General features: G+C 46.8%; 1 pseudogene; it reads right to left on the bottom strand.

Annotated features, from left to right (window-relative positions):
• Positions 1-10,559: 10,559 nt before the first annotated feature.
• Positions 10,560-11,278, bottom strand: LOC114619984 (annotated as a pseudogene).
• Between the last annotated feature and the right edge of the window lie 2,472 nt (positions 11,279-13,750).

Raw genomic sequence — 13,750 nt, 5'->3', positions numbered from 1 at the left:
AGAAGCTATGAGTTTGAGGCCAGCCTACTCTAATAAGTACCAAGACAGCCAGGGATACACAGAAAAACTCTGTCTTGAAAAACCAAGAAGGAGAGGAGTTTCTGGACTTCAAAGCGCATGAACATTTTTGTACCCCTGACATACAAGGACACAACGTTAAAAAACAAAACCGAGGGCCTGGTGAGGTTAAGAACATTGTCTGCTAGCCGAGCAGTGGTGGCGCACGCCTTTAATCCCAACACTTGGGAGGCAGAGGCAGGTGGATTTCTGAGTTCAAGGCCAGCCTGGTCTACAGAGTGAGTTCCAGGACAGCCAGGGCTACACAGAGAAACCCTGTCTCGAACAAAAACAAAACAAAACAAAACAAAAAGAACATTGCTGCTCAGAGGACCTCATTTCAATCCCTAGCACCCACATCACAGCTCAAAATTGTAACTCAGCTTCAAGGGGATCTGACAACCTCTTCTAGCCTACAAGAGTATCGGGCACATGTGAGGTACACAGACATACATGCAGGGAAGACACCCATACATACAAAACAAACCACAAGAAGCCTAGCCAGAAGCCTGATCTGCATGCATCTTCTCAAAGTAGCAAGGAATGGCCACATGGTGAGAATAAATGACCCTGGGGCTTTCTGGGGCTCCTGATGGAGATTACAGTATTCTTGGATGTGCTGAGGTATACTAGTTACAATTTAAAAGAACCCTGTAGCAATCACAGGTCTGGGAAAGGGTGGCATGAAGTTATCAATTAGGAGGCTCGAAGAGCAATTGGTTTAGGTTTGAGGCCAGTCTGGACTACAGACTGAATTCTAGTCAGCCTGGGCTACAGAGGGGATCTCTGTCTTAACAAACCACCGAGGTAAAGAAAGTAATCATTTTAAATCCCATGTGGAATTCACTATGTAGACCAGGCTGGCCTCAAAGTCAGAGATCCATTTGCCTCTGCCTCCAAAGTGCTGAGATTAAAGACAAGGAGCTCCACGGATGCCGGGCTGACCTTGAAATTCTGATCCTCTTCCGGCTCTCTCCTCAGAGCTGGAATTACAAGCATGAACCACCACATCTGGCTATCTATCTACTATGTATTTATTTGTTTATTTATTTATTTATTACATGTACCCATTTATTGTGTGTGAGGGGGAGTAGTGCACATGCCAAAGTGCATGTATGGTTAGAGGAAAATTTTCAGAACGTTTTTCCTCCTTACGGTGTGAACCCTGGGGACTGGACTCAGGTCAGGCTTGGTGGCGAGTACCTTTACCTGCTGGTCCTTGCTTTTTTTGTTGTTTTGTTCTGTTTTTTTTTGTTTGTTTGTTTTTTGTTTTGACACAGGGTTCTGTGTAGCCCTGACTGACCTGGAACTCACCCTGTAGACCAGGCCGGCCTCGAACTCAGAGATCTGCCTCTCTCCACTTTCCAAGCACTGGGGTTAACAGCATAGGACACCACTGCCTGGCTCATCGTTTTAATTTTTTTAAAAATTGTTATTTTTATTTTATTTTTTTTAATTTACTGGTACGTGTGTGTGTGTGTGTGTGTGTGTGTGTGTGTGTTGGATGCCTTGGGCCTGGAGTTACAGATGATTGTGAGTTGCCATGGGGCCCTCTAGAAGAGCAGCCAGTGGTCCTAAGTGCAGAGCTGTCTCTCCAGCCCCCTTCTTCAGTATTTTTAAAAGCTTCAATAAAATTTTTGGGTGCCTATGGGGGAGGTGTGGATGCAAAGGTCACCCATGCTCCATTAAGTAGAGAGAGAGGGAGATTGAGAGAACACAGGACATGTATGTATGGAGGTCAGAGGGCAGCTTTCAGGAGTCTGTCCTTTTCCACTACTGAGGCAGGATCTCTCTCTCTCTCTCTCTCTCTCTCTCTCTCTCTCTCTCTCTCTCTTTCTTTCTTTTTGGGGGGAGGGTGTTTTCGAGACAGGGTTTCTCTGTGTAGCCTTGGCTGTCCTGGAACTCACTCTGTAGATCAGGCTGGCCTCGAACTCAGAAATCCACCTGCTTCTGCTTCCCAAGTGCTGGGATTAAAGACGTGCGCCACCACCGCCCGGCTCTCTTTCTCTTTCTGTTGCGAAGCTGCCCCAAGCTAGCTGGCCTTCTCTGCCCCTCGTCCCACCACCGTGATGCTGGGATTGTAGATTCGTGCCACCTGCCTTTTCACAGGGAACCCAGGTCATCCATCAGGTTTGGTGGAAAGCAGCTTTACCCAGTGAGTCATGTCTCGGGCCCTCAGGTATAGTTTGCTTGTCAGTTGTTGTCTGGTGAAGCTAGCCACTCTAATTATTCATTGCACAGTGATGTGTCTGCCCACACTGAACCATGTAGCTGATGCCCTGATGGTCCTATAGGCTTAGGATGAAGCCCAAAAAACTCCCATCACCTGACTGAGGATGCTGTTCCCACGGTAACCAAACTCATGCCTCCTGTTTGTAAGTGAACCAACTGTGTTTCAAAACCCAAACCCAAAGGGCTGGGATGTGGCTTTGGTAGAGTGCTAATCTAGCGTGCTGGGAGCCTTGGGGTAAGCCTGTGCCCCAGCACTCAGGAGGTGAGTGAGGTAAGACATGTGAACTTGGAGCCTAGCCTGGGCTATATGAGACCCTATGTCAAAGGAAATAGTGTGACAAACTACTCTAGGGTACATAGTAACTCACAGATAAAGCCAAACTCCTGTTATTGGTCATTGTGTAGCTATTGCCTCTGAACTGAGGGAGGAAGAGAGGGGAGGAAGCCCATGAAGATTCCCCGGAAGTTCCTGAAACAGAAGTTTTGCAAGCCTGCCCAGCTTCCCAGGTTATGTTCAGTTGTAACAGCAGTCATTGCTGGGGAGAGAAGACTCTGGACCGGATGAGACTGGATGAGCTGCCTGTGTGTCTCAGGAAGAAGCTCCAGTGATGTAGTTTTTGTGAGTCATCCATGCTGAGGAGGGAATAGCTTTTGGGTGACTGCTTTTGGGTCACCCATGCTCCATTAAGTAGCCTCTCACTATAGCCAATATTCTTTTTTTTGTTGTTTTGGTTTTTTTTTTGTTTTGTTTTTTGAGACAGGGTTTCTCTGTGTAGGCCTGGCTGTCCTGGAACTCACTCTATAGACCAGGCTGGCCTCGAACTCAGAAATCCGCCTGTCTCTGCCTCCCAAGTGCTGGGATTAAAGGCGTGCGCCACCACCGCCTGGCACCAATATTCTTATTAACTTTATTCATTTTTTTAAACGTGTATGGGCATTTTGCCTGCGTGCTACATCCGTGTGCCATGTGTGTGCAGTGACCTCAGAGGCTAGAAGAGGATGTTGGATGCCTTGGGCCTGGAGTTACAGATGATTGTAAGTTGCCATGGGGTCCTCTGGAAGAGCAGTCAGTGATCTTAAGTGCAGAGCCATCTCTCCAGCCCCCTTCTTCAGTATTTTTAAAAGCTTCAATAAAATTTTTGGGTGCCTATGGGGGAGGGGTGGGTGCAAAGGTCAGACAAGGACCCTCTGTCCTGCTCTGTCACTTTTCAGCTCATCCTCTTGAGACAGGCTCTTTCAGTTAACCTGGAGCTAAGCTGTCACCAAGTCCCAGAGATCCTCTGCCTCTGCTGCCCCTCAGTCCCCAGTGGCCTACAGGCAGGTTCTGACATGCCTGGCTTTTTAGCCGGATGCAGGCAGAACATCAGCCAGGTTCTCCTGACTGGGCAGCAAGTGTTCTTATCCACTGGGACATTTCTCCAGCCCATTTTGTCCTTATTTTAGAGAGTGTATATAAACAGAGGTTTCCTGTGAAACGTGTCTTGGTGTTCAGCCAACAGCATTCATTCTCTTGCATCTTGTTTACCAGGTCTCTTGACTACATCGAGAGAATGAGCAGTGCACAGCACTCAGTGTGTGTGAGCACTCTCTGTGGAAGATGAGGACATTCACAGTGACCTGTTTCTCAGACTGCAGCCCTGTCACCCAGCGATGCATGACTCTACCAGAGCAAGTGCTTCTGTTTCTCAGCTCCCTAGTACTTCTGCTGGGATTTCTGAAGTTACATTGTGTGTGTGTTTGTGTGTGTGTGTGTGTGTGTGTGTGTGTGTGTGTGTGTGTGAAAGAGAGAGAGAGAGAGAGAGAGAGAGAGAGATACAGCATGCATATGGAGGTCAAAGGGCAACTCGTGAGACTTGGTTCTTTCCTTCCACCACGTGGGAACAGACTCAGGTCTTCAAGCTTGGAATCAAACACCTTCTTACCTGCTGAGCCTCTCACTGGCCCTTTGTGGTTTTATAAAATGTTGGAATTTTGTTGGTATAGATGCTATTGTTACCTAAAATAATTTGAAATATGATTTATTTTATCTTCAAGACAGCCCCTTTTAAGAATCTAGTGATTTTAGCTGGGCTATGAGAGTGCACGCCTTTAATCTCAGCACTTGAGAGGCCTGGGGCAGGCAAATCTCTGAGTTTGAGGCCAGTCTGGTCTACAGATCAAGTTCCAGGATGACCAGGAATACACAGAGAAATCCTATAATTCTCAACATTCCTGAGGTAGAAAGTAGAATCAGGAAGATCAGAAGTTCAAGATCTTAGAAGTTCTTGAAGTTCAAGAAGTTACTTGATTACATAGTAAGTTTGAGGCTAGCCTGGGCTACGTCACATCTGATTTTAAAAATCAAGCCAGGTGTGACGTGGCACATGCCTTAATCCCAGCACTCGGGAGGCAGAGCCGGGAGGATCTCTTAGGCCTGGCTGGGGATGTCACTAAGTTGTCTGTGCTAACCTTGAACTCTGTCAGTAGTTCAGGCTGGCTTCAAAAGTCCTCCCACTTCAGCCTCCCCAGTTCTGGAAGGACAGGTGTGCACAACCAGATGTGCCCAGCCCCCCGGCCTTCATGCACTTACTGGGCCACTGTGTGTAAGGATGAGGTCCAGGCCCCACCCTCAGAGGGATTCTGTGAGGCTGTGAGCCAAGAAAACCACCCACGTGCCCCATCTTAAGATCTCTGACTACACACAACAAAACAACCCCTCTAACAGCAATAAAAGTCACCTTGAAGCCCCCCAGACATTAAAGGGCCTCCAAGCCTGACAGCTTGAGTTGACCCTTGGAACCCACTCGGTTGGAGGAAAGATGTGACTTCCATAATTTTTCCTCTGACTGCTACACGTGCACTGTGGCATATGTGCTACTATACCCCCCAAACAAATAAAATATAATTGAAAACATTACATTTTATTTTTGAGACAAGGTCTCTCTCATATGTAGCCTTGGCTGTCCTGGGACTCACTATGTAGATTGGGCTGGCCTTGAACTCACAGAGATCCACTGGCTTGGAACTCATAGAGGTTCACCTGCCTCTACCTTCTGAGGTTAACCAGTTCACAAAGTGCTTGCCTTAAAAGTCTAAAGACCTGCTGGGCAGTGGTGGCGCACGCCTTTAATCCCAGCACTTGGGAGGCAGAGGCAGGCGGATTTCTGAGTTCGAGAGTTCGAGGCTAGCCTGGTCTACAGAGTGAGTTCCAGGACAGCCAGGGCTACACAGAGAAACCCTGTCTCGGAAAAAAAAAAGGGGGGGGGAGCTTTGAGATGTACACTAGAAGCCCAGCACTGGAGAGACAAAGAGGGGATCCCTGGGGCTTGCCTGACCTACTTGGTAAGACCCAGGACAGTGAGAGAGCTGGTCTCACATGGTCAATGGGGGACTGGGGAGATGGCTCTGTGGTTATGAGTACCTACTGCTCTTACAGAGGACTCAAACTGGGTGGCTCACAACAACGTGTAATTCTAGTTCCAGGATATCTAGCGCCCTCTTCTGGTCTCTCTATATACCTGCACTCACATCCTCATACCCACAAAGAGACATACAAGTGAAAAGGAAGTCTTTTTAATGTTTTTTTCTAATTAAAAAATATTTATGGATTTACTTTATGTATATGAGTACTCTACCTGGCCATATACCTGCATGCCAGAAGAGGGCATCAGATCCCATTACAGATGGTTGTGAGTCACTATGTGCTTCCTGGGGATTGAACTCAGGACCTCTGAAAGAGCATACAGTGCTCTTAACTGGTGAGTCATCTCTCCAACCCAGTTTTTATAGATTTTTATTTCATGTGTATTGGTATTTTACCTGCATTTATGACTCAATAGAGTTGTTAGTTCCTAAGGAGCTGGATTGGAATTGAACCCAGGTCCTCCAGTCTACACTTTAACCACAGAACCATCTCTCCAGCCCAAAATAAATCTTAAAAACTACAAAAGTGGGGCTGGAGAGATGGCTCAGCGGTTAAGAGCACAGACTGCTCTTCCAGAGGTCCTGAGTTCAAATCCCAGCAACCACATGGTGGCTCACAACCATCCGTAATGAGATTGGATGCCCTCTTCTGGTGTGTCTGAAGACAGCTACAGTGTACTCATAAATAAAATAAATAAATAAATATTTAAAAAAAAAACTACAAAAGTGAACAAGTCCCCAAGGAAAGACACCTGAGGCCAACCTCTGACATCCACATATGTAAAGCTGCATGCACACACAGACATGATTTCAGTGGCCATTTGTAGTTACAAGGCTCCATATTTCTTTAGAGAACAGGGAGTGCTGGCTATCTCAGGTCATGGAATTGGGTCTGGGTGGGATGACCTGCATTCCAGCCCTGCCCTGTCCCAACCCTTACAGGTTCCTGAGGTCAAGATGGCAGGATATGGCGGCCTAGATTCCTTGGAACTCAAAGCTGCTGTCTGAGTGGGTCAGACAGCCTGCAGGACACACCCCATGGGACCTTGGGGCTCGGTATTATCTGTCTATAGAGGGCAGAGTCCATGGAGAAGGATCAATACAGGACTTCAGACTTTTTTCTTTCTTTCTTTTTTTTTGGTAAGGGTGGACCTTCTATTCTTTCTCCATCCTTTACTTCTGCCTCCCAGGTGCCTGCACCACCATAACCATTCCTGCCCTGACCCAGATATTTAAAAAAACAAACAAACAAACCTATAACGTATTTATGTATACACACATGTTTTACAGAGCACATGGGAAATTTAGAGAAAAAACTTGAGGGAATTGGTTTTCTCTTTCCACCTTGTAGGTCCCAGGATTTACCCACTGAGCCCTATTACCCTGACCCTGATATAATTTACTTGCCATTGACTTCTCTTGCTCTCCCTCTCCCTCCCTCTTCCCCTTCCTTTCCTGAACATGTTTCTTCTTTTTTTTTCTTTCAATTTTTTTTTAATTTTGAGTGGATACCCTGTAGTCCATCCGGATTTGAGCTCCTTATCTTCCTGCCTCTATCTCCTAAGTGCTGGGACTATTGGGTTGTGCCTCTATGCCAGGCGATTTTTATTTCCTCCTTCCCTCTCCCCCTGTCCTGCCCTTGGTTTTGTAAGACAATTCTCATTAAGTTACACTGATGGGTTTCAAACTCCCATACTGCAAGTGTTCTTCTCACTCCCAAGGAGCCATTGCTTGGGTGGGGCTTCCTGGACTCTAGGGACCTGTTCCAAGCTGGGATGTAGTACCCTCTCTGGATCCCAGTGGATGGTTGGCTCTGCTGGATGATGGGCAGTGAGTCCTGTGATCATAAGGAGTCCAAGGTCAGGGAGGGGTAGCAGGAAAGTGCAGATGCAGTTTTCTAAGAAAACAGGAAACAGCAGCATAGACTTGTAAGTTGGATGTGGGGTTGCATGTCCAGAGTTCCAGCTACGGGTGAGGCAGAGGGAAGAGGAAGAGGGAAGAGTTTGAGGCCACCCTAGGCTACGCAGTGAGACTCTAGGTCAAAAAAAAAAAAAACAAAAAACGGAAGAGTTGGGATGTAGCACAATAGTAGAGCCCCTGCCTAGAATCCCCCAGGGAGGGGCTGGGGGCGTGGCTCAGAGAGAGAGGGAGAGAGAGAGAGAGAGAGAAGAAAGAGATTAAAAAATTTAAACTCCATCATTCTCCCAAAGAGATATTACAAAATGATCTCTGTTTTGTTTTGTTTTCCTGAGACAGATGAGACAGAGTTTCACTGTGTGGCCCTGGTTGTCCCAGAACTCAAAGATCCCCTTGCCTCTGCCTTCTCAGTGATGGGATTAAAGGTGTGCCACCACCGCCACCCGGCATGTTTGACTCCTTTAAAGATTTGTACTGTGCTCCAGAGATGAAGGTTCCGTAGTTACGAGCGATCGCTCCTCTTTTGTAAATGTATGTGTATGCCCTTTCGCTTACATGAGCATCTGTGTATCACATTGTGCAGTGTCCAAAGAGGCCAGATAGGGCTGTCAGACCTCCTGAAACTAGAGATGTGGGCCACCAAGCGGGTGCTGGAAATCGAACCTGGATCCTCTGGAAGATCAGCCAGTGTTCTCAACAACTGAACCATCTCTCCAACCCTGAAAACATTGTTCCTGCAGAGAATCTAGGCTTGGTTCCCAGCACCCATGATGGAACCACCGTCCCTAACTCTAGTTCCAGGGGAATCTAATGACCTCTTCTGACCTCTTCAGGCACCAAACACACACATGATACATACACATAGATGCAGTCAAAACACTTACACACAAAATATAATGAATAAATCTAAAAAAATGATCGTGTTAATTTTTATGTGTGTATGTGCACCTGTTGTGTGTACATGTGTGTGTAGGTGGCCATGCAGGACAGAGGAAGTGGATCCCCTGAAGATGGAGTAACAAGTGGTTACGAGTTACCTGAGGTGGGTGGCAGGAATTCAACTCTGGTCCTCTGAGAGAGCAGCGCATGCTCTTTTTTTTTTTTTTTTTTTTTTTTTGGTTTTTCGAGACAGGGTTTCTCTGTGTAGCCCTGGCTGTCCTGGAACTCACTCTGTAGACCAGGCTGGCCTGTCTCTGCCTCCCAAGTGCTGGGATTAAAGGCGTGCGCCACCACTGCCCAGCCTAGGTCCTAGTTCTTCAAGGTTGTACTGCTCGGCTGGACATGGTAGGCCATGTCTATTGTCATAGCTTTCAACAGGTAGAGGTAGTGGACTAGGGTGGAAGGCAGAGACAGGAAGACCTCTGTAGCCAGGGCTATGTAGTGAAACCCTGTCTCAAAAAACAAAAACAAACAAAAACAAAACAAAGCAAAACAAAACAAAACAAAACGAGGCTGAGTTCGGAGGATTTTGAGTTCAAGACCACCCTAGACCAAACAGTAACAACCTATAAACTAACAAACCAAACCATAAAAATGTACCTAGTGGGCCAGGGTGCTGGTGGCACACACCTTTAATTTCAACACTGAGACAGAGGCAGGTAGATCTCTGGGTTCGAGGCCATCCTGGTCTACAGATTGAGTTCTAGGAGAGCCAAGGCTACACAGAGAAACCCTGACTCAAAAAACAAAACAAACAAAAAAATTTTTTTGAGGGGCTGGAGATTTAGCTCTCCTAGAGGATGCAGGTTCCATTCCCAGCCGCCACAAGGCAGCTGATAGCTGTCTCTAACTCCAGTTCCAAGGGATCCAGTGCCCTCTTCTGGCCTCTGAGGGCACTGCATTCATGCAGGCAAAATACATACAAAATAAAAAAATCCTTTTTTTTTTTTTTTTTTTTTTTGACACAGTGTCCCACTATGTAGCCATGGGTAGCCTGGAGTTTGCTATGTAGGCCAGTCTGGCTTCAGACTCAGAGATTAATCTATCTCGGCCTCTGGGGAGAGTGGTTGGGATTAACGACATGCCTTTTTGTAAACTTCAAACATATTGTGTTTTGTTATTGGGAGAAGCACGCTTTGTCACATCACACATATGAACGTTAGAGGAGTTGTTTCTCTCTTTCCATCATGTGTGTCTCAGGGATCAAACTCGGGCTTGGCAGCAAGCTCCTTTACCCACTGAGCCATCTGGTTCAACCAAGTTACCCATTACTGCGTTCACTCAGAAAACAACTATTCCAATTCCATTCCTTATGCCGAGTTGTATCCATCATGAATAACTCGGAATAATGGAGTCAGAATACCTAAGAGTGAGGAGAGTGTTCTCTGTATGGCTGGTGCTCAGAACCTCCAGGAAAGGATACTTATGGGCATGGTGGTGTCCACCTGTAATCTCAGCGGTCAGGAGGCTGAGGCAGGAGGGTCCTGTCTTCTAGGCCAATGTGGGCTACAATTTGAGTCCTGAATGAACAAACTGACCAACCCAGGATCCAGAGTGTTTTGTGGCTTGTGCTCGGCTCTCTGAAGAGAGCTACAGCCATGCTGGCCTGTGTGTTGTAAAGTGTTGGGCACGTGGCCAAATGCTTGCTGTTTGTTAGAGCAATTCGAAGGATTCCTGGAAAACTCGGAGGAAGTTTGTCCTCTCCTCTCTCCATCTTCCAAGATCGCCTAAGTGCTTGCTAGCATGAGACGTTGGGTGTGAGGGAGTGGTGAGACAAACAGGCTTTCCAAAGTGAGGCTGTGAAACTGTCTTTGAGCTTGAGCCACTGCAATAGTGCCAGTGTAAGCAGGAATGCGGAGACCCAGAGCACAAAGCATCTGAGAGCAGCTTGTTATCATCCATGGCAGCTTGAGATGAGGCAGGGATGGGGATGGAACCCAGGGCTAGATATCTGTAAGGATAGTTTGGGCTGGCTCACTCTTCGTTTCTTCCTTCACAGACAGCCATCATGATCACCTCCTCCCGCACCTCCTTCGAGTGCCATCAGGGGGGACGGAAGTGACATCCCCCCCAATCTTCATCCCTGATTGAAGCGAGGCCTCTGAGGGCTGATTGGGCTCCAGGTCCAGAGGGCTTGGTCCTGCTCCCTCCTGTGTCTCGGAGTTTGATACGCAGGGCAATGACGCTAAGTTCCTTGCATCAATGGACCACATCCTGGGCAGCCTCTGTGGCTGAGTAAGGAGAGCACTCACCTTGGTCAATCTCTTCCTTGCTTCCACCAGTCATTCGGCAGATGGTTTCCTTGCCAGAACGATTGGAAACATGGACAAAGGTATTACTGAAGGATACAAGGATGTGACAGATGGCAAATACATTTTCTCCTTCCGTTATGTGAGGGCCAAGGCTGAGTGATGACTTTGTCTTTTCCTTCCCCACGCGAGGTGCCACTTCTGTGCATCGCTTCCTGACTCTTCTATCAGAGAGATATTCAGATAGTCCATTCTTTCTACACACACATACACACTAAACAGACTCTTACTCTGTGACCTGGGCTGGCCTAGAACTTGGTATGTAAACACCTTGAACTCACAGCGATCCACTTCCACACCTGACTCTGATCTTCCCCCCACTCCTAGTTCTTCATTTAAGAAAATTACTGTATGCGTATGAGTGTTTTGCCTGCTTATATATCTGTGCATGCCTGGTACCCATGGAAGTCAGATGAGGGCATGAGATCCCTTGAGCTGGAGTTACAGACAGTTGTGAGCTGCTATGTGGGTGCTGGGAACTGAACCAAAGTCCTCTGCAAGAGTAACCGGGGTTCTTAGCCACGGAGTCATCTCTCCAGACCCCCTTCTATTTCGTGTGTGTGTGTGTGTGTGTGTGTGTGTGTGTACATGGAGGTCAGAGGATGAGAGAATTAGTTCTCTCCTTACACTGTGAGTCCTGGGGAATTGAACTAAGGTCAGTAGGGTAAGCTATTTTACTCATGAAATGGTTGTTTTGTCTGCTTTCCTTTTCCGTCCCTTTTTTTTTCCTTCCTTTCCCTGTGCACCTCATACTGGAGATTGGACCTAGAGTCTCCGCAAGTATGTAACATAGGAGCTCTACCCATGAGTCTGACATCCCCAGCCTCTCCCTGGGGATTCTAGGCAGGGGATCTCCTACTGAGCCACGGCCCCAGCCCCTCACTGGGGGATTCAATGCAGGGGCTCTACCACTGAGCCACGCCCCCAGCCCCTCACTGGGGGATTCTAGGCAGGGGCTCTACCACTGAGCCACACCCCTCAATGTGGGCTTTTAGGCAAATGCTCTACCACGGAGTCAGTGAGAGTCTAGGTAAGACCTCTACTGCTGAGTACAGCCCTCACCCTCTCTTTACACTTTGAAGAAAATGTAAAGTCTCCCCAAGTTATGTAGGTTGGTATTCAATCCACTCTGTACCCATAGAAGGAGCTTTGAACTTGTGATCCTCCTGCCTCTGCTTCCTGAGTGGCTAAGATAACAAGACTTCACTACCAAGCCTGGTTGGAGCAGGATGCTTCTGACTGCTCAGCAAAGCTAGACAAGGAAAAGACTTAGCTTGGTGCCTTTAATTAGTTGACGTCGTAGACAAGGAAGGGAGGGCTCACATTTAACTCTACCAGTGATTTACTAGCATGTAACTAGTCCTAGGGACTAGAAAGATGGCTCAACAACTAGGAGCACTGGCTACTACTGCAAAGGACCCCGTGTCAGTTCCTAGCACCCACATGGTGGTTCTGCCTGTAACTTCAGTTACAGGGGATCCAACACCTCATCTAGCTTTTCTGGACACAGGCATACAAAGTATGGACACAGGTGCATAAAAAATAAATCTTTAAAATTTCTTTCAAAACCTGTGATTCTAAAAGTTAGCAATCTCACATGGTTTCTGACAGAATGGAGTCCAGGGATGACTCGTCTGCACTGAAGTAGCTTTAAATCTTTTTTTGTTTTTGTGTGTGTGAGACAGGGCTTCTCTGAGTAGCCCTGGCTGTCCTGGAACTCACTCTGTAGACCAGGCTAGCCTCGAACTCTAGAACTCAGAAATCCGTCTGTCTCTGCCTCCCAAGTGCTGGGATTAAAGGTGTGTGCCACCACTGCCTGGCCTAATTTTATGTTAATTCAACATAGCTTAGAGTCATAAGAGAAGGGAACTCCACTTGAGAAAACTGCCTTCATTAAAGTGGGCTATAGGCAAGCCTATCCAGCATTTTTCTTTTTTTAATGTATTTTATGTATATGAGTACACTGTAGCTGTCTTCAGACACACTGGAAGAGGGCATCAGATCCCATTTTACATGGTTGAGGCACCATGTGGTTGCTGGAAATTGAACTAAGGATTTCTGGAAGAACAGCCATTGCTCTTAACCACTGAGCCATCTCTGCAGCCCCAGAGCATTTTTCTTTTTTCTACTTATTTATTATTTATTTATTCATTCACTCATTTACTTACATTTCATGTGCACTGGTATTTTGCTTGCACTCATATGAGGGTGTTGGATCTCTTGGAGCTGGAGTAAGATGTGAGCCACCATGTGAATGCTGAGCCATCTCTCCAGACCAAACAATTTCTTATTCAGCAATTAATGTGTTTCACCATAGCAATAGTAACCCAAAGAAAGCCGGGCAGTGGTGGTGCACGCCTTTAATCCCAGCACTTGGGAGGCAGAGGTAGGTGGATTTCTGAGTTCGAGGCCAGCCTGGTCTACAGAGTGAGTTCCAGGACAGCCTGGGCTACACAGAGAAACCCTGTCTCAAAAAACCAAAAACCAACCAACCAACCAACCAACCAACCAACCAAACAAACAAACAAACAAAAACAAAAAAAGTAACGCAAAGAAAGACACCAAGCATTTAGTCGCAGCAATAATGAAAACAATGATTACAGCGTGTGACCTGTAGCCTAGGATGGAAGTGATGGGCAGTGACTTCTAAGGCATCATCGTACAAAGCATGAATGGGATTGGTGAGTTGGCTCATCTGACAACTCCAGTTGGATCCCTGCAACCCACATGATGGGAAAGAACCGGCTCTTGAATGTTGTCTTTGATCTCCACATGAATATCATGGGACAGGTATATTATATATACCATACCTTCACACTCAACTCCACCCCATATTAAATAAATAAAAATTTAGATGCCAGGTGGATCTCTTTAATTTCAGCACTTGGGAGGTG

The sequence above is a fragment of the Grammomys surdaster genome, unplaced genomic scaffold (assembly GCF_004785775.1).
Source record: "Grammomys surdaster isolate TR1022 unplaced genomic scaffold, NIH_TR_1.0 166, whole genome shotgun sequence".
NCBI lineage: Eukaryota > Metazoa > Chordata > Mammalia > Rodentia > Muridae > Grammomys > Grammomys surdaster.
This window is presented reverse-complemented; position numbering and strand designations above follow the sequence as displayed.